This window comes from Hemicordylus capensis, chromosome 1 (genome assembly GCF_027244095.1).
Source record: "Hemicordylus capensis ecotype Gifberg chromosome 1, rHemCap1.1.pri, whole genome shotgun sequence".
NCBI classification, from domain to species: Eukaryota; Metazoa; Chordata; class Lepidosauria; order Squamata; family Cordylidae; genus Hemicordylus; species Hemicordylus capensis.
Genome location: NC_069657.1, coordinates 317503651 through 317525816, shown reverse-complemented (window position 1 = coordinate 317525816; position 22166 = coordinate 317503651). Strand labels below are relative to the sequence as shown.

Genomic DNA, 22166 nt, shown 5'->3' with positions numbered 1-22166 from the left:
AAAATGCAATAAAATAGTTTTATTGCTAGAGGAAAATTGTCTCATTTTTATAACCAGGCCCTGTTGAATCCAACAGGGTTCAGTCCCAACCCCTCTCTGTTTACCTATTGAGGCTACTTCAGGCACACAATTCTGGTGGCTCTGTGGATGTGTAGGGGTAAACCACGCAAATTGGCATGTCCATTGAAATATGGCTTAGATAGAACAGTTTAAACTTTTTCTCTTTTGAACAGGTGTTTAAAGGGTTGATGATGTTCTTTCAGACTGAAAAAGTGTTATTTAAATGATTTTCTAGTCCACGTGCATAGTTTCAGCCTTTAGATTTAGTATCTGAAAAGTGCCTTTTGTATATCCCTCTGGGATGCAATTGATGGTTATTTCACAATTGATCCTCAGAGTTTTAAGAGGCTGAAAAATGCATCTTTTCTGCTAAAAGGGTCTGTACAGTAGGAATTTTGAAGCTTCGTTGTCCCACAGCCTTGCCCACAACCAGTATGGTGATCAGGTCCTTTCCTTTCCAAGCCTTGGGAACATAGCCCTTCAGTTTCTTGTTAGTGGTCCGATTGTCATCCCACACTTTGGATGTCTGCACCTGCCTAGACAGGACCTTGGAAGCTTCTAGAGCTGTAAGTTATAAGCTTTTTGGCAGTAGCCCCGCCCCACTTGGTGACACACACATAGCCCCTCACGGATTACCTCCCTCAGGCTTCTTCCAACCTCCGCGATAGTTACTTGAGGAGACCTTCTGCCTCACTTCATGTGAATAGAGCTGACAACAACCACAACCAAACAAACCTCTTTACCCTTTCTCTTTAATTTAATTTTCTGTTTATTCTATCTGTCTATCGTCTCATTTTCCAGTCATTCTCATTTTATGTCTTTGTTTAACTCCCACCCACCCCCCGCCCGACCATTCAAGGTTTTTCTCTTCAGAGATCTTGAAGCAGTATGTGACTGCTAGAGTCTCTTTTAAGAGCTGCTTTACTTGCTCTGTTAAACTCTCCATTTCAGACAGGCACAAGGAGCGCGTAGCATTGGGTATGCGAACCGGCTCAATGTTCAAGAGGTTCGAAGTCGAGCCGGTTCGGTTTGATGGTCCGGGGTCAAAATGGACCAAACACGGAATGGTTCAGTTCGACCCTGGACCGTCAAACCGACCCTGGACCAAACACCCCTGGACTGTTCAGAGGTTTGCAAGGGGGTAAGTGACTTAAATTAAAAAAAAAACAAAACTCGTGAGCCCCCCCGGACCGGACCGAACTAGGGGGGTTCGAGGGGGTGCTGGGGCAAACTGGCCCAGTCAGGTTCGAATCAGGTCCAGACTCGAACTGAACCAGGCCAGCTGGTTCTGTGCACATCCCTAGTGCTTAGCATGCCTTGGAGACCCATTGAACTGACTTCTGTGGTATTTGCCAGGGCTTTACTAGACAGACCCGATGCAAATGCACTTCCCATCTCCGTGCTTTGCTGTGCTACATTGGCCCTACAAGCCACTCCCACTAGCCAGCTATCCCAGCAGTGCTGTACTAGCTCTGGTATGCTGTGCTCTCAGGAATCCAAGCAGCTGATGCGGAATGAGTCACAGCCAGCACCAGTACCGAAGATGAGCCCTGCACTCCCTCTCTTAAAGCGGCAGGCGCTGCTGACACCAAAGGCTTCCTCCTTGGGGCTTAAGCCTACTAAACAGGGGAAGCTGGTGGACCAAACTGAGGTGAAGAAGCAACTTGGTAAGAGTAAGCATCCCAGGGTTTGGAGAGTGGGAGAGAGAGAGCAAGAGGAACTTTTACCTGCCTGGACCACGCTAGGGATCCTTCTCAAAATGTTACGCTTATGACAGCCACAGACCACATTATGAATATATGTGGGTAGAACCCCGGTCTACGGTATATCACCATGAGCACAGTTATTGGGGACCTGAAAAGAGGGACAGGGCTTACCACTACAGCCATAGCCCAAGGTTCCATAGGTCCAAATCCAGCTGGGAGTAGAGCTGCTCTTGTGGCAATAGGCATAGGTTGTCCCCTTTGCTGGGCGGGTCTACCCCTGGTTCACTGTTCCCTCTAAGGCATGAGCACGTCCAAGCGCTCACAGGTTTTCTGGTGTTTTCACAATAACTGATGTGTGGCAATAGACTTTAAAGACGCCTATTTTCATAGTTCTACTTGGCCACACCACAGACAGTACCTACGCTTCTGCATTGGGAAGAGAAATTACTATTACCAGGTCCTGCCCTTTGGTCTGTCCACCGCAGCTAGAGTCTTCCCCAGTGCATGGCGGTGGTGGTGGCAGACCTCTGCCAATAGGCCGTCTGTCTATTCCCTTTTTAGACAACTGGCCTTTGGTGGCCAGAACCAAAGAGAAGTTGCATCAACATATCGAGCCAGCATGAGAGCCAGCATGGTGTAGTGTTTAGAGTGCTGGACTAGGACCAGGGAGACCCGGGTTCAAATCCCCATTCAGCCATGAAACTATCTGGGTGACTCTGGGCCAGTCATGTCTCTCTCAGCCTAACCTACTTCACAGGGTTGTTGTGAAAGAGAAACTCAAGTATGTAGTACACCGCTTTGGGCTCCTTGGAGGAAGAGCGGGATATAAATGTAAAATAATAATAATAATAATAATAAATAAAAAATATCCATCCCACATTGACTCTTCTATGCAAGCTAGGATTGTGTGTGAACTGGGAGAAGTCAACATTGGCTCTCTTAAGGAGTTTTTGAGCAACATTCTAGATTTCCAGGAGATTCTTGCATCCTTGCCTTCCTGCAGGATAGCAGATATCAGGGCCATCTTAACATCATACGCTCATCCAGCGCAGTCCATTCAAGAGATGCTGGGCTTCATGGCATCCACTACCAGAATCCTATCTCTAGCATGCCTTCAGATGAGGCGGCCCCTGCTAAAAGTTCATTTGATGCAGGCTATGACAGACTATTTATTTATTTTTAATTTGTTTTATTAAAACATTTTTATACCGCCCAAAACTTACGTCTCTGGGTGGTTTACAACAATGTGACCACCATGTCATATCTAAACCATGAGGGGGGCACACACCTTCCATCATTGTCACGCTTAGCCATCATTATCTGGATGTGGTGCCTCCATCATAAGATCTGGCCTTCTGCAATACACATTGCAAGAAAGGGAAATATATGGGCAGACTCCTTGAGTCAGACACAACAAACACATCCCACAAACAGACACTGGACCACTCAGTGGTTCAGGGCCTCTTCAACAGATGGGATCATCCACACATAGACATTTTTTTTCCACCAAGGAAAATAAACATTGCACACAGTTCTGCAGCAGAGCGGGCCAAGGATGCAGCTCCTTGAGAGATATGCTTCTGTCTTGGAGGAAGGAACCGCTATACATGTTTCCTCCATTACCACTCATACCAACAGTTCTACACAAAATCAGAGAGGAAGCAACAGATTGCATCTTCATCACTCCATGGTGCCTTAACAAGCCTGGTTCTCCACTCTGCTAGCCATGCCCAAAAGTCAGGCATCTGCCTCTACCCAGCCATCCCAACCTATCTTTCCAAGAGCAAGGATCAGTACTGCATCCAGACATGAAGAGTCTTCATCTCACGGCCTGGAGGATCACCAGCCAGTGATCTGAGACCAGGAGGTCCTAGCTGTCATCTCTGCTGCCAGGAAACCTTTGATGCAATGCTCCTACAGGGCAAAATGGACATAGTTTACCATTTTTGTGACCTCCAAAGGGGTGAAGCCCAAAGAGGCCTCACTGGACTTCTTTCATACCTGTTACTTTTAAAAAGTTAAATCTTGATGTTCTGTCATGTAAAGTTCATCTTGTTGCAGTTGCGGCCCACACTCCCCATGTTCATATTTTCTTGTTGGACCCTGTTAGAAAATGTTTTAAAGGGACTGCTCTGTTTGTGTTCCCCAGCTTCAAGATTAGCCATCCATGGGATGTCAAGCTGGTTCTCTCTATGCTCATGAACAAACCGTTCAAGGTGATGACTACATGACCACTGAAATACTTGGCCATTAAAACGTCTTTCCTCTTAGCATTTACCTCTGCCCTTCAAGTATCAGAGTTCAGGGCTCTTAGAGCTGACCCCCGCCCCCCACTTTCAAATCCTACCAACAGAATAAGGTCCTGTTCAGGCTGCAGAATAAATACTTACCTGAAGTGGTATCTCAATACTGTGTGGTGGTGGGGGGAATAAATAAAAATGGTTTCTCGGGTCATCTGCCTTCCAGTCGTCTTCAGATGAAGAACATGCTTGGCATACTCTAAATGTGAAACATGCATTGCCCTTTTATCTTCATTGTACTCGACCATTCCATTAGTCCACCTGCTTGTTCGTCTGCTATTATGGGAGAAACAAAGGAAAACAAGTTTCCTGCCAGAGATTGTCAGCCTGGATCACATCTGCCATCAAACAGACCTACACACTTGCTGAGAAGCCTCCATTAGAACACATTCTGCAAGCGCAGTGATGACTTCTCATTCATTCATTCATTCATTTTTCTACGGCTTACCTCCATGGAATTCCATGAGATGCCATCTGTTGAGCAGCAATGTGGAAAGGACCCTTGTCCTTGGTGCACCACTGTGCTTTGTACACTAGGTTAAGAGCCCATTCACAGTTTGGAGCAGCAATCCTTGACACGGTTCTTCAGTAGATGCCTGCTTCTCCCACTGTCCTGGTGAACAGCTCACTAATCTCCAAAATGTGGAGGACAATAGGACCACTAACAAGAAAGTCAGGTTGCTTACTTGTAACACTGTCCTTGACAGAACCCTCCCTCCTCCCCTCTGTATCAGTCACGTACCTGTTATGTATGATCACGGCGGTCAGGGACTCAGAGAGGTAATCTGTGAGGGGCTATGTGCGTGTCACCAAGGGGGCGGGGCTATTGCCAAAAAGCTTCTGGCTTACAGCTCTAGAAGGTTCCGAGGACCTGTCTACGCAGGCCCAGACATCCAAAGTGTGAAGGAAAATCGACCACTACAAGAACTACTGTTACAGGTAAGCAACCTGACTTTCCTTCCCTGACCTCTTCTTTGCTTCCCCCGCTGCAGCTATACCTTTTTAATATTGCTCCTTTGCCTTAGAAAATGGGCTGTTCAGTTCTGGTTGTTGGTTACTCCACAGTCATTGGTTCTTCAAAACCACGTGGGTTTCATCCCAACCTCCAGCCAAAACTGGTGCGCTGCTCTGTGCAACCAGCTGTAAGTGGGAAGCAAGGGGAGGGAGACTTGCTACGTTCAACTGTTCTCCTCTGGGCTCATCTAGGCTGCAGTGTGTGTATGTGTGTGTGGGGAGGGGATGTTTGGACTGTGAGTGAGTGTGTGTGTGGTGGTCGCCAGTGTGCCTTTCATCCCAACCATCAGCCAAAACCTGCACGCTGCTCTGTAAGTGGAGGGTGGGGAGACATGCTCCATTTAGCTTGGCTGTGTAGGGCTCCTCTGGGCTTCTCTAGGCTGGTGTGTTTGTGTGTTTGTGTGTGTGTGTGTGTGTGTGTGTGTGTGTGTGTGTGAACACACATGTATGGCTCCAGTGTGTGGGGGGGGGATGAATGCAGTGTGTGTGTGCGTGCGTGCATGCATGTGTATGAATGCCTATGTCATTTGTGTACAAATTTTACACTCTTTTGCTGATAACACCATCCTGCAGGAAATTAAAGCAAACAGGAGAACTGAGGTTTATGGAAAATTTCTGGGAAAATAATCTGTAGTTTTGGACATGGTTGTTAAAGCATTTATTTTTAATTACTGTCATATATGTTTTAAGAAAAGAAAAAATGGAAGTACAGATTTAAAGTGAACACAAATTACCTGTTTCTTGTTGTCCTTATTCACTGCTGAATACTCATGAGGTGGGATCACACTGTCACTATTATTGAATCTACTAATTTCATTTAATTGTGTTTTTTTCAGGCGGCAGGTAGGGAGAATGTGACTTTATCTTAGTTGAGGTTTTTACAAAGTTTTTGGTGTTCAGCATTAGAAAGTTATACCTTGTGGTTTGGGTAAGTTCTTCCCCATAGTGTCTAATCAGATTTCCCTTTATAAATGCCTGGAAATTCAGTAATCAAAAATCCTACTCTTTAAGATGAGAGCTAAGATGCTTTACATATTCACTCCTGTTCTAAAAATAATGAAAATTGCAAGTTAAGGTGCCCATCTTAACTTCCATGCCATATAATCTTTAAAGACTTTGTACAGTCTGGTATATGATGATGGCTTTAGAAATGAGGCTCCATGTACCCACACTTTGCCTTGGTCTTTCACTTGGACATTGGGCTGGGGAAGGATGCATCCAGGCAGACCGGGGCAGCTTCCCCAACAATTACTTCCTAAAGATGCCCCTGATGAATTTCTGCCTGATGCATATCTGATCTAGGCAGAAAGTGTGGGTGCATGGAGCCTCATTTCTAAAGCCCTCATTGTATACCAGACTGTACAAAGTCTTATATGGCACAGAAGTTAAGGTTTTGGGTTACTGATCATATTTATGCATGTTGGGAATTTTTGATTGGCAGTAGATTCCAAACACATGTACATCAGGTAAAATAGACATACTTATTGTCACTCATGTTGTATGCATTGCTTTGCATACATCTGTATAACAAAGTAATCTGTCAGATTACCCTCATTTAAATCTCTGCATTTGTGTCATTTTTTCCTTCAGAGCCTGTACTTTGTCCCTCCTCCTGCGCTTTGTCCCTCTGCTATTCATTGATTCTCGAAAGAAGCAGTACTGTATAGGCATTTCAAATCGGCTATACAAGATTCAATCAGTCAGCATGAATCAGTTTTGGCTGATAATGGAAAGCTGTCAGGCAAGCCTTGAGCGCAGCTGGTTTACTGGCTATTTGTGAGGGTGAGTCTACGTAGCATGTGGGCCATTGCTACTAAATTACTGATATTATTGTAGCTATGTGAGCCAGTGTTACTGATTAATATTAGAAGGAATTCATGAAAATTTATAAAGTTTAAGTTTTATCTCTTAGGCACAGCATGTATGATCTACTTGCTCCACTCGCCTAACCCTTCATATATGTGGGCTTTAGAAATAATAATAATATTGTTGCCTATTAACTAAGAGTTGTTTTAGTGGGTATGGAAGACAGGTTTTTTTATGGTGGCACCACAACTCCAGAACGTGCTCCGCACAGAAATATGGCAGCTCCTTTACTCTTGTTTAAGTGGATATTGAAAAAGTTTCATTTTACCAGGCTTTTGAATGACTTCTTTTTTAACTTGTTGGACTATGTTTCTGCTTCTATTTTAAGTTTGTTAGTACTTCTTAAAAAAAATCGGATATTGTGTTTTGTATGTTTGACTTGTGGTTATTTGTCATGAACTTCTTTACAGGAAGGGTGACATAGAACATTTCAATTACATATATAATGAATATCCAGACTTAAGCTAATTCGTGGCTTCACTGTATACTGTAGAGTTGGACTATATGTATGGACTATATGGACCCATGTCCTATAGCACTTAAAAATATTAGAGGGTAAAACTGGAGGTCCAACCTCCTCAGTAATTGTGGATGGCTACCTAAGTGGCTCTTGCAAGTGAAAGTGACTTTCTTTCTCAGTGCGGCTGCTACCTTACTTGGTCATAGCTTAGGAGCAACAAGGCTAAAGTGGAGAACGTGATACTGTAAACAACCAAAAAGAGGGCAGTAGAGCAGGGAAGAGTAAATGTATGAGACAAGGGTGAGTGAATGGTTGCAGCCTGCCATGATTTGCACAGTTACAATTCAGTAAGAAGTTAAAAAAGAGAAAAGTGATCTGAGGTATTGATACTGAGGTATTGAGCCAAGGAGGGTGGGGACTGAGAATATCAGGGTGAAAAGTACTCTGTATAATTCTAATATTGCCTCTGATACATGGAGCTGCCCATCTAGAAGAACTAAAACAGTGAGACTGTTCTTGTGAGCAGCCAAGATCGGGCTAGAGCAGCCAAGCCCTGGCTTGGCTGCCTGTGGGAACCTGTGGGAGCCAACTGACTCCTGGCAGCGCTTCAGTGGCACCCACCTAGGGAGCCCACCTCTTAAATGAGGTTAAGGGAGTGAGCGCTCCCTTAGCTGCATTTACTCATTCATGTGTCCATGTCGGCTGCTTGCGCCCGTCAATCACTGGGTGGATCTCGCACTCATGCGTTGCATTGTGGGATCTCCGTGGGCCAGGACCCATCGTTGTGACCTACAGAGCTCAGCACTGCAGGAACACAGCACTGCTCATTTGGGAGCACAGTTCACGCTCCCAACAGCAGAACTCAGTCATCTGGGCGGGGGGCGGGTTTAAAACAAGCCTCCCCCCTGCCCGCCCAGTTGTGAGCATGACCTCAGTGGCTGAAAACATCAGCATTCAATTTCTTTTAGCATTAACTTTGTATGTACTCAGCTAAACATATTGACAGTTCCCCATTATTGGAGTACAAGGTGAAACTGATAGGTATCAAGATAGTGATGCTGTTGCCACTCTTTCAATTGTATTATATGCTGGTGAGTTATTAAGAGTTATTAAGCAGCATTATATGCTGCTGAGAGTTAACCTCTCCCAGCACAACCATCTCCACCACCTTCTCTCCTTCTTCATAAAGTTATTCAGAAAGCACTAATTATTACAAGTATTAATTGCATATTATCCCTTCACCTCCCTTGAAGGTGATACCTATAGGATGAACTGCATAAGCTGTAAACAAACACTTCAACTTATGCCTATTGCATGTTGTCTGCCCACACATCTGTCACTCTGGAACTGTTACATTCCAATTCTTTGGTAACATCAGTCGTCTTGTGTTGCTTGTGACAAGGACAAGCAGCCCCTTGTCTTCAAACATCTTCTAGAATGCCAGCCTTTTAAGCCATAGGCTACATTCCTGCTCTGTCCATGCTCACCAACCTCCATCTCAAAGTTACCACAAGACAGAAAACATTGATTATTCTGCTCCATGTACCCATCTACATAAGATGGGTAGTGCAATGATGTATTCATAATTTTCCAGATCTGGGCATATTTTGTAGAATTGTGAAATTCACTTTGTGCTTTTAAGAGTTGTATAGGAGGAGAAAATTCAGGTGCCGTTTTTTCACACTACTTTGACAGGAAATTTTGCATTTACTGAACTTTTTGCAACTATTATAGGCATGGGAGATGTATCCCAAGTGGAATGTGCCAGGTCTAAAATGTATTCTGTTCTGTTCCTTTATCATCTTCTGTTATGGTGTGATAAGGAAACACCACCATACTTTAAACAGTAGAAAATTGTGAAGAAGGTATCAGGGAAAGAGAACAGTGTTGGGAACACTACACTTGCAGGCACATCCAAGCTATTGTCAATAGCTCATCATGTGAGCACTTTCTTCCTACTGGATGCTCTTGTCCGGGTATGATGAAATGGCTTTCTTGTAATGAGACCACCATATGACAGAAGTTTCAAGATTTGCCAACTCATAAACTCATAGTCATGGTGAATTGTCACTAAGTCTGAAAATAAAGTCAAAGGCTACTGTAAGAGGCTGCAGTCTTGAGTCTCCACTCAAGGAGTGGAGCAGGATTGCCTAACCCTTTCTCTTCCAGTAGTTTTTACATTCAAAATAACATTTTTCCCAGCTGAAGAAGCACTGGATGAATCTCCAGTGGCTGCTCTTCTTTTCCTTACACACACACACACACACACACACACACACACACACACACACACACCTCTGTTGGGACACTTCCATGCATCTGCTTTGTAACATTTAGTCTGGCTCTTAATCAGGAGTCACAAAGACCTATGTCTCCTTGTCCCTTTTTCTCAAGTAATGTAAGAAGAAAAAAGGTGCTGTGACCTTACTGCATGTAAAATTTCCACACTTGTTCAGGCAACAGTCTCTGAAGTGGAAAGGAACCTAAAGGATGATATTGCATCACACCAGGCATTTTATTTAATAGATAAAAGGTAGAAGCAGACAACCAGCTGCTTTCTTCTGTGGTAGCCTTGCATCTTTGGAGAAGGTTTACTCTACCATAAAAATGACTAAATTTGGCTACTGTTGGAAGCCAAATGTTTGGCTAGACAGAGTTTATATGCTTCTGAATGTTGTATTTAATACATTTCATTGTTGCAGGCAAACAGGAAACATGGGGATGTGTGATTTTTCAGCCAAGTAATGCTTGAAATCTCTCTGACACACCTTTACCTTTTTTTAACCATGTGCTATCTGCACATGACTTATTTTTAACCATATCTGCCTCAAATTGAAGCTGAATCCAAGCAAGACAGAGGTGCTCATTGTAGGGGATTGGAATTTAAGGGATGAGTTAGATCTTCCTGTGCTGGATGGGGTTACACTCCCCCAGAAGGAACAGGTATGCAGCTTGGGAGCGCTCTTGGATCCAGATCTCACCATGGTATCTCAGGTGGAGGCTATGGCCAGGAGCGCTTTCTAACAGCTTGGGCTGATTCGACAGCTGCGTCCATTCCTTGAAAAGAACGATCTCAACACAGTGGTGCATCAGCTGGTAACCTCCAGGCTCAACTACTGCAATGCACTCTACGTGGGGCTGCCTTTGTATGTAGTTCGGAAACTTCAGTTAGTTCAAAATGTGGCAGCCAGATCAGTCTCTGGGGTAACCCGGAGAGACCATATTGTGCCTGTCTTAAAACAGCTGCACTGGCTGCCGATATGTTTCTGGGCGAAATACAAAGTGCTCGTTATTGCCTTTAAAGCTCTGAATGGCTTGGGTCTGGGTTACCTTAGAGAGTGCCTTCTTTGGTATGATCCCCATCGCTCATTGAGGTCATCTGGAGAGGTCCATCTCCAGTTACCACCGGTCCGTCTGGTGGCGACTCGGAACCGGGCCTTTTCTGTAGCTGTTCCTGGTCTATAGAATGCACTCCCGGCAGATATCCACAGTTTAGGCTTGCTGTCGGCCTTTAAGAGAGCCCTAAAAACCTGTTTATTTGGCCTGGCCTTCCAAGGCTTGTTGTTGTTTTTTAAAGTATTTTAATTGGTTTTAAATAGTTATAATCATTTTTGAATTGTTTTTATATTATATCGTTTTTAGCATTGTTTTAATTGTGGGTTTTATATCTTTTTTAAAAAGTTGTTATACACCGCCCAAGCCTCTGGATGGGACGGTTTATAAGTGTAATTAATCAATCAATCTACAGAACAGGAAGATTCACAACTGAAAAATTAATTTATCTAACTACATATACTGCATCATTTTCCAAACATGGATTTGCCATGTTTTCTCCCCATAATGTTTCTTGTCTTTTGTAAGTTGCACCTTTGAAGTTTTGTATATTGTGTTGAAATTTTTTCCCCCCCTTAAACTCTTATGGGTTTTCTTCTTAAGATATAAAAAAAGAAATTCAATTGGGTTCAGTTAAAAGCTGGACAAATTTTAGCTCTTGTAGAGATTGACAGTATCTTGATGTAATGTGCATATGCAAAGACATTAAGAAGTTTTAATATTTTATAGCAGTGGATAACTAAAAATCCAAACCTGCTGTCTTGTTTCTATGGTAACAAATGCTGAAGGATGTCTAGCCAACACTGGTTTCCTCTCTCTTTCTCCCTTAATTTTTGTCAGGGGTCTAGGAATTCAATAAAATTATTAAAATCTTTAAAAAGCAGAAATACACAGTTATAGATCCCTTCAGATTGATGTTCAACATAATTTCATATTTTAAACAGATATATTTCTGTGTTTAAGGGAGAAACTTAGTAGGCAATTATATTAGACTTATTAGGCAATTGGATGAAATTCCTGGGAAGCAGTTTTGGTTGACATGGTGTTGTGTATTGCAGAATTGGCAGTGAGTGGGAAGGGTTGAATTTCAATTACTATAAAATAGAGTTGTAGCCACAGGATTCTAGTGAAACTGTCAGAAGCGTCTCCAAAATGGGATGCCCTCCAGATGGCATTGGCTTGAATGTTCCATGCATTAACTAAGGTTTAGTTGAAACTTGTGGCTTACCTCAGAGCTGTAGCCTACCACCCAGCCATTGGTAAAGGGTGAACCCAGCTGTTTGCGGGGAGGAACTGTTGCATTTCCCATTGCATTGAAGAGATGGATCTAGGAGGGTCATACTTTTTTTTTTTTTTAATGCAATGGTAGAGTTTTGTTGAAACTGGAGAAGGTAGTCTTGCTGGAAAAAGTAAAGTGCTAGCTAAATTAGTTGAAGAATTAACAGTGCAATCCTAGGCATGTCTACTCAGAATAAGACCTTGATCTTGGATTTCAATGGAATTTACTCCCAGGTAAGCATGTATACAGTATTACTGTAGCCTAGACAAATCAATGCAAACATTTCACAAGTTCAAAAAGCATGGGACTGGAGAAAACATTGATGTGTAAGGTGGGGGTAGGGGTGGGGTTAGTATTTTCCCAGTTACAAAATATTGCAATTGAGCCCTGAGAAAATGCAGTTTTACCACAACAGAAACAGTATGTTGAAGAATAATACCTGTATGTTGCTTTGAGTAATAACAGCACAATTATTTCATGAGAAGAGCATTGTCTGGAAAGGCCTTGTGAAGCAGCATATCACGTCTAATGACAACAAGCTGAAGGGGATGTCCCAAGGGCTTTGTGTTTTGCAGTAGTGGAAAGTACAGAAAGGAGCTGAGCTGAAACAAGGTTTAATGGGAAAGCCTTCACATTCTGGGCAAGCACAGGACCTAAAAATATATGCTGCAGGAGTTACGCTTTCCCAGTTCTGTTTTATGAAGGGGAATATCCATGAAGAACATTTTTTTAAGAAAACAAAATATACATCAAATGTGTCCTTTTTAATATTAAGTAACTACAGTAACAGCACAATCCCATATATGTTTGGGATAACTTTGTCCAATGGAGTTTACTCCACAGTAATGTGTTTATGCACACTTTCCTAGGAGTAAGGCCATTGAAATATACTTCTGACAAATATACAAAGGATTGCATTGTGAGATTCAATCCTATGCATAATTTCTTGAATAACTCCTATTGAAAGCAGTGACATTTAATTATAAGTAAATGTGTATATGTATTTTTACTTACAAATTATAAGAAATATTGAATTTCTCACACGCGCGCACACACACACACACACACACACACACACACATCTATATATCTATATATATCGTAGATGTGCCAGTCTGTGGGGATGTGTGGCAGACCTCTTGCAAGAGTGGCAGAACCTTCACGAAAGTTCGCGGGTAACTAGTACTTCGGGTGGGCGATGGAGCCACACATGCGCCAGGAGGTGGCTAGCCGGACCCAGACTTTGCTTTGTGTGGAGGCAGTGGCCAGAGCCACGCCAGTGGGCAGAGGCGGTGGGCGGAGGTGGCCATCTGGCGAAGGCGGCCGGGGGGATGAGGAGGTGGCAAGTTGGAGAAGGAGGCCGGCGGTGGAGCCATGCCAGTGGGAGGAGGCAGCCGGCCAGCAGAACCATGCTGGCCAACTGGAGGAGGAGGCAGCCGAGCGAGAGAAAACGGGCGGGTGGGAGAAGGCAGCCAGCTGGAGGAGCCGCACCGGCCCACTGGAGATGGCTGACAGGTAGGCAGGCAGGAGAAAACGGCTGGGCCAAACTAGGGGCGCAGATGTTCTGCACCCGGGCCAGTTAGTATGAATTCTTTCTAAAATCTGTTTGAAAAAACTATTGTCTGTCTCTAGCCTAAGAGGCTATTCTCACAAGCAGCCAAGAATGGCCTAAGGCAGCTAAGCCTTGGTTGCCCATGGGAACTTCTGGGAGCTGCGGTGGTGCTTCGACTTCAAACTTGGTAAGAAGCTGGGCTGTTAAATGAAGTTAAGGGAGCAAATGCTCCCTTAACCCCGTTTCACTGACTATGTGTCAGCTCTAGCTGCTTTCAGCCAGTGCTGAAGCACTGATGTGTACTCATCCATTGCTGGGGGGAGCCCCACAATGCACCGTGCACTCGCACGGTGCATTGTGGGATTTCTGTGGGCTGGGACGATGCGTCCCAAGCCCCGCAAGTTCCGCGCTGCTCATGGCAGCCACAGACTGTCTGGGTGCACAATTTGCATGCCCAGCAACTCCACATGAATTGTCTGCAGGGAAGGCAAGCTTCATATAAACCTGCCAATCCCCTGCGTTCAGCATTTCAGGCCCTGCTAAAGATCCCTCTGCTAATGAAGATCTGATAGGCATGGACCAGAGACATGGCCTTTTCAGTTGCTGCCCTTGGCTTTGGATGCCCTCCTGGAAGAGCTCCACCCTGCTACCTCCCACAGAATCTTTAAGAAACTGTTTAAAACCTATAACTTTAGAGAGGCATTTTAACATGAATTTGTTAGTTTTTTTAAAATTCTTGTTTTAACAGCTGGTTTTTTTCTGTCTTTGTTTTTGTGAGCCACCTGGAGCCTCTGGCGTCAGGCTGTATATCTATCAATTAATCAGTCAATCAGGTAGTATATCAATCAATGAATGAACAAATATTTTAGCTGCAGCTTACTATGGGTTTTAACTTTATAAGTTGTAATTTTAAACTTAATTTTAACTGGTTTGTTTTTAGTTAGTTCCTATTAATTTTATTAGTTTTATATTATTATAGTGTATTTTATTGATTTTGTGAGCCACCCCGAGTAGTAGTGGAATGAAGGTCCAGAATATAAATATTTTACATTAATTAATTAAATAAATAGATCACATCTTCTACATGGAAGTATAATAATTTCTAGCAGTGGTAGTCTTATTTTTGCATCTGCCACGTAGATCTCGAACCAAATTTTGCCCTAAACTTTTTTTTTTAAAGGAGAAGTGTTCTGGAATATTTTATTTTCTACAGTAACATCAGCCTCTTGAGTCTCCTAACCTCCTCCAAAAACTCAATAATAACAGAAGGCTTTCCTTATTGCAATGTAAGAGGACAGTAACAAGGTTTTGAGGTTCTTTGCTTCTGTATTCTTATGCTTCATACAATTTTAAATTAATAGTTCCACCCTTTGTCTTGTGCACTGTTTTTAGCATATATTTCCTAATTTTTCCCATGACATTTCAGTCTGTTTCTTCGGATGATTGTATGGAGTGAAAGAGGCTATTGTTTGCTACAAGAGTACAAGTATGTGCACATTAACTAATCTAGTTGGTTCAGGATTTCAAGAGTGGGCGGCACTTGACTGAGAAGCAAAGTTTAGACGTGTACATATATGTGGATTCATGTTAACTCCATGCATTTTGCTTTGTGGAAAGGCTGCAGGTCTTCTTAGGCAAATGCTACAATATTGTTACTAAAGAAAATGTTATTTTTATTAATACTGGTCATAGTAAAACCGGTTAGTGATGTATATCCATTCCTATAATGCAGGTTAGTGTTAGGTAGTATGTTTTTAGAAAATGAATATAAACAGTCATAGGTTCAATGCATAATCTCTTTGCTTAACCCCATTAATCCCCATTCAGCCATGATACTTGCTGGGTGACTCTGGGCCAGTCACTTCTCTCTCAGCCTAACCTACTTCACAGGGTTGTTGTGAGGAGAAACTTAAGTATGTAGTACACTGCTCTGGGCTCCTTGGAGGAAGAGTGGGATTTAAAATGTAATAAAATAAAAAATAAATAAAATAACCTCTGTCACTAAAAAGCCGGTCCACCCCTAAAAGGTGCTAATGTGGCTCTCAAAAGAGACTTGGATATCAGTGAGTCTTCAGGGAAGAAAACTTCATAATTGCAACATAGCTACTAAAAACTTATTTATGTACCCATATGATTTCATTCTGTTGTGGACATGATACTGTTAAGAAGATGCATTTGGTAAGCTTTGAGTTTTAGATGGGGCACAGAAGAAAATGTATGATACAGAAAAGATTTGCTTGTATTTAAAAAGCTAACTGAACAGGGCTTGACAAATCCCAGGCATCAGGGAGTCATGGCACCTAGAAATTGAACGACAACAACAATGATATTGCTACTGCTACTGCTACAACTGCTACTGCTAATGCTAATAGTCCCTACCACCACCACCCATGGTGCCTAGACTTTTTTTTTAAATTATTATTATTATTATTATTATTATTACATTTATATCCCCCTCTTCCTCCATGGAGCCCAGAGTGGTGTACTACATACTTGAGTTTCTCTTTCACAACAACCCTGTGAAGTAGGTTAGGCTGAGAGAGAAGTGACTGGCCCAGAGTCACCCAGCTAGTATCATGGCTGAATAGGGATTTGAACTCGGGTCTCCCCGGTCCTAGTCCAGCACTCTAACCACTACACCACGCTGACTAGGACACTTTAAAGAGAGCTATGTAATAAAATCTGTATTAGTCTCAGGCAGCCATATTCCTATTCTAAGTATGTTACTTGTAAAGAGAATAAAGAGAAGTCTACTCCCCCCACCCCATTCCTCCAGTCACAGTGTTCATTACTAAGTCCAGTAACTTTGTCAAGTTTCCATTGTTTGGCTCCTAAATGTTTGTGCTGGCTCCTGCAGCTAAAGAAAAATTGTCAAGGCCTATAATAAAGTAGATTTGCTTTCTTGCTTTGAGGTCTGAGGTAATGTTTCCAGTCATGGTTTGTACATTTTTAATGATACTGGTCTTTAATTGATACTATCTCAAATAGTTTGAGAACTCTTGAGGTACTGCAGGGCGACACAGCTGTGGCCTTCCAGGTGTGTTTGAACTACAAATCCCATCATCTCCTGCCACAGTGGCCAATACAGGTGAACCTTGGTTTTCGTGGGAGTTCCATTCTCCGCAATTACTGCAGATAGCGAAATTGTAAATACTGAGTCATTAGGGCATTGGGATTGTGGGAATGAGGTTCCTGGAGGTCTGAAAATCATTGGGAAATGGGTTAAAAAACACAAAGTAAAGTGCCCTACCATGCTCTGCAGGCCTCCAGGTGTCCCCCAGAAGTCCGAATTTTTTCATTATTCCGCTATTTTTTGTGGGAGTGAAATGGTTTTTAAAAACTAAACAAGATTCAAAATGGCTCCCGCAGTCAAAATGATTGCCAGAAATGATCTCCGAGGTCATTTCTGGCCACCCCAAAGATGCAGATATGCAAATATAGCCCCCCCCTTTTCTGTGTATGCCGAGGTTGGGTGTCAATTCCCCAGCCACAGATATGATGTATCTGCAGGGAATGAGGCTTGCATGTAGTCAGAAATGATGGGATTTGTAGTTCAACATCTGCAGGAGGGGCAAAGTTGTGCAGCCCTCGTGCAACCCTTGATGCAGAATATCCAAGTTGAAATCTTCTTTTGGAGAGAGACAGGTTGGCTTGGCAGCATATCTGTGTGTTAGGCTAACCAACTATATAGTATATGTTATTTTTAAAAACTCATTGGATCTGGGAAAAGAGTAATAGAAATAGTAAGCATGTATATGAAAACACATTATTGGCTAACACGTTATCAGATACAGTTGAGGAGCTGCCATTTCAAAGCTTTATGTTTTTTGGTCAGCACATAGAAATACAGCACAGCACAATAAAAAGAGATGTTTAACACATGAATTGACCCAATCACATGGAATGTCTTTTAGCCTAAAGGCACCTGGACTGGCATGGAGACTCTCAAGATGATTGGACTCACCTGCATGGTAAAAGCTTACAGAAGTTGCAGCCTCCTCATAACGTTACCAAATGGATACATTTTTCAGTGGTTTCATGTAAAGTTTGGTCTTTTGATTTGGACAACATTTACAGCCCTTCCTAGGGCTTGGGGTGGTTGGTTCTGTGCCATGTCCCAAACAAGATAATCTGATCTTGAGAGAGATACTGTGTCACCCCATTGGCTCAGGGCTGCATTTGGGCATGGTGCAGAGTTGCAGATGCAGATGAGCCAGGCTGTGTCCAGTTCTAGGCAGATGAATGAGTTATGAAGGACATTAATAAACTGGGACGGGTTCAGAGGAGGGGACCCCGGGCCTAGAGTGAGAAGTCTGAAAACCTATGAGGCTTGGTTGCAGGGGCTGGGTATGTTTAGCCTGAAGATATAAGTTAAGGGGAGATATGATAGCCATCTTGAAATATCTCAAGTGTTGTCATATAGAAGAGAGAGTGGACTTGCTGTTTGTTGCTTCACTGAACAGGATTAGAACGGGTTGAAATTACATGGAAGGAGATGCTGGCTAAACATTAGGAAGAATTTCCAAATTATAAGAATTGTTTGACAGTGGAGCAGTCCACCTCATGCAGTGGTAGACTCTCCTTTACTGGAGGTTTTCAAATTGAGGCTGTCAAGAATGCTACAGCAGTTTCCTACATGGAGCAGGGATTGGATTAGAAGACCCAAGATCTTTTCTAACTCTGACATTCTCTATGGTTCTAGAATTATTGGAAGTGTGAGCATGGGGTCTACCCTGTCTTGTTAGCTTCAGGAGGTGGCCCAGGGAGTCTTTATTCATTCACACCATCCACTCCTGCAGAGTTGGGCTAAAACTAGGATGATATAGTGTGACTGCTCAAGACTAATAAGGCCATTCTCTTCACAACGGTGTATGAGGGACATCTGGAAGCAATTCTGTTGCAGGGATTCCTTGCAGATGCCACCTAGCTGGGAAGGATAGTATGGATAGATGCTGTCTCCTTAGCCAGCTTTGATCCCAAGGAGCAAGTGGATGGCATTGTGCATAACAAGCATTATGATGAAGATACGGTTTCCTATCACGATCACAGAAATTGCTGTTAATAGAATATTTCATTTCTCTCCTCTAAACAATTTCTAGACATTATATCAGTGTGGCATAAGAAATTGGCACAATAAACTTGTATATTTGAATAATAGTGTATTTCCCTTGAACACAGGTAGATTTAAGTGAATATTATCTGTGTGGTTCACACTGTATTAAAAAGTAAACATATAAACTGTTTAAAGCAGTAAGTACAGACTTTGCTTAACATCTCATGGTTTGAATCAGTAAATGGTTATATTAGGTTGTGATTGACATTATTTTGCTCAACTTGAGGATTGCTGTTGAACCTGAGGGTATTTTGCTGTTCCTAAACTGGCCATTGTAGGATAAAACCGCTTTAAAAAGTGAAACAGCAGAATTCAATAAACATAACTTTAAACATAAGTATTCCTTTCTTCAGTGTCATCATACATTCTTAGGTTAATTTTAATTCAGTATTTTAAATGCTCTTCCATGCTTTCAGAAATGTACACCTTTGATAGGAATATTTGTCATTTACTAGTTTTTGTTTAAATATTGCATTCTGCAGGTCGAGCAGCCAAGCCACCAGAATGCAATGAGGTTCATCTTTTTTGTTTTTTGTTTTGTTTTAACTCATTTCCAAGAAAGCAAAGTGTGTACAAAGGGCACCACAGCAATGCTTGGATCTGTCGAGAATGCACCCTATTTTTAACATGCTGTATCAAGTGTCAGTATTGCTGGTTTTAATCCCTGTCTGTGAGCAAATTTGTGTGTGTGTTTGCTCGCGCACGTGCGTGCATGCGTGCCCCCTTAGAGGTCCTTGTACAAAAGGGAATGCCGCTCTCTGCCTTGTTTACAGTACAGCAGTACATTCTTGAATAATTATAGTAAAAGACCTTGGCGGGTGCTCTGTGAGCTAAAGCTTTCTTTCAGACTGGTGAATGAGAAGGAGCTCTTGCTGGGAGGGATATTTTTTTTAAGGATTTTTTTTTTTTTTTTAAAGGCAGACATAGAAAGAAACATGCGGCTCCAGAGGGAAATACTCTATGCTTTACAGTTGCTTGTGTGGATGGGAACCAGATGGTAAGCTGGGACACCCGCTCAGATAGCTGAGGAGCCAAACATATGGTTAATAGTTAGGAGAAATAGCTTTCAGAGCCAGGGCTTTGCTGACTGCTTCACATTACAGATTGTTACAGTGTGTCATTACATTGCCAAGCTAAGTGCTTAATACCCACTGTGGGCTCTGGGCACACACTTGCACAAATGACTTTTAGCTCTTTACTGGCACAAAGCAAGAAACTGATGTCATCTGCATCTTTTAAAAATGCCACTTCCCCCTTACCCCTCCTTTGCTTGAGTGCTTGCATATTTTACAGGCTGAATCTTAACAGCACTCAGCTTTCCTGTCCTCTCTCTTTCTGTGTAGTGTGTGTGTGTCTGTAAAAATGGCTTAATCTGTTTATTTCTAGGCTCATTTCTGAATAAACTGAAAGGTTACCTGGATTGCAGCATTGCGTTTACATGCCCACCATTTGAAGTTCCTGTTTTGGAAGCTTTGGGCAATACTGGCCCCATGTTATCTAAGGAACTGCTGAGCTCATTCATCTGCTTTTCATGGCCCGCTTCCTTTTATTTTTAGCCAAATCTGTCAGGCCTGACAGGCGGGTAATTTGAGCCAGAGAAAGGGCAAAGCTCCAGGTCTCTTCCACAAAGCAATTCTTCCCTCCTTCCCTCCCTCCCTCCTGGGAAGGCTCCAAACTTGGCCTGCTTGAGGCAGATGGATTTGTTGAGTCATGTGAGATCATTTACACAAAAACACAGTGAGGCAGTGAAGGGAAGAAAAAAGTGTGGGGGAGTAGGAAGGGGGGTTAAATGAGGAGGAGAAGTGGGTGGGTGGGAGAGTGAGCGGTGCTGTTGACTCTGCTGGCGAGTGTAGGAAATCTTCTGTGGAGCAGCTAGACAGAGGAATGCAGCAGATTCATTCTTGTATAAGGTAATGTCTAGTTTACAGTATAGGGTGGAGCCACGGCAGAAGGCTCACTTGCAAACCGATTATTCACTTAAAATTAAAGAGGGTGCTCCCTTGACAGTACAGTATGGGTTACAGTAGCAGTCAAGCCACTGGACAGGATTGTATATTTTGAAGCGAAAATACCTCTTGTGTTCAGCAGTGTGATGCAATAGGAGTTTGCTTTGTCTTGACGCCAGCATGACTGGGATGGGGGGATGGGGGCAACAGGAAGAGTTGGAATGTAACGTGAGCAACATGGGCAGTTCTTTCCAGAGATTATTTAACTGGACAGCAAGGGATGGGAAAACATTCAGAATTTCAGTACAGTGAATCTGCACATAGAGTCATGACAGGACGGGGGGTAGTGGATTTGATCTTATTCTAAAAATCAGATGCATTATAAAATCATATGCAAGATAGTTTTCACGACTGAGCAAAAATTGCATTCATGTTGTAAACTATGGCTTTTCTATTGCAAACAAAACTGATTTGGAGAGAGAAATACAAATGAGCAACTTCTATTTTGCACTGAGAATAATGGAAAATGTTGAGGTACCATTTCGAATTGTGGGGGGGGGGTGCGTTGTGCCTAGTGTTTATATACTAGATGTGGAAATAAAGTTGCTGCTTTTAAAATACCACTAATTTGTCAGATTCTGTAGTTGGAAAAGGAATAAAATATATGAGTGAAAGTTGTTTGACTAGATGGTGGACAACAATAATGCAGTGCAAGAGAACTAGGAAAAATAAATGTCATCCAACTAGGAAAAATAAAAGTGGATTTTTAAAGATGTGTCTTGTATATCATCCCTTACTGTCACAAAATAGCTTTTTCTACACAAAGTTCTTCTCTGTAATTATTGAAGTTTTGTCTTTTGTTAAAACCAATATTTTGCTTTGAATTACAAAGCAACATTTTATCAAGAATCTGAGTGTTTGGATGGGTTCCTCCCTACTGCTTTCCACTCTTCTAATTTCAACCCCATTTCCCCTTTTAGAATAGAACAAAACAACTAACTGCTTACATTCTTACTTTTTTTCAACTTGTGACCAAGATTCTTATTTATTTATTGGCTGGCACACATTTTGGAGGTGCATGCAGGCTCAAATATGGCAGAGGGCAAACAAAAAGAATCATTTTTTCGGGACCGAGAGGCTTCTCTAATTTGTACTTTTCATTTTATTTGTTGTTTCTTGACTGTAAGACCATTATCAAGGCAGCTTGTGCCTTACCTTTCTTTCATTTTCCCTTTTAGACTTTCTCTTGCTATCTTGAGTGCCATTTCAGATATTGTGCAGGAGAAAACCTCTGTCTGCCACCATGTGTACACTCATGAGTGATCTACAGCCAATCATCATTCCTTAGCAATTTTGCTGGTATATGACACATTTGTTGCATTCACACATTAAATTTTTATATGTACCATAGCTTATGGCTATGACTTTAAAGTGTAATGTAAGCAGTCCAATACAGTAATCAATTCATCAACAGTTCCCTTTTGTTGTTGATTCCTTCTAAGAGCACAGGTTCCTCCAAGAAAGAAAACATGGGCTT

The 22166-nt window shown here is 42.4% G+C and overlaps 1 protein-coding gene across 4 annotated transcripts in view; it reads left to right on the top strand.

Moving 5' to 3' along the window:
* Window positions 1-22166, top strand: part of BACH2 (BTB domain and CNC homolog 2) — a 265324-nt gene that overhangs the window by 62597 nt on the left and 180561 nt on the right. Inside the window, exon 1 of one of the 4 annotated variants that reach the window (XM_053287402.1) lies at window positions 20536-20593. The exons of the other annotated variants lie outside the window; for them this stretch is intronic. The gene's annotated coding sequence lies outside the window, so the exon portion shown is untranslated. Of the gene's footprint in view, window positions 1-20535; window positions 20594-22166 lie in introns of those variants that run through there. 4 annotated transcript variants of the gene reach the window in all.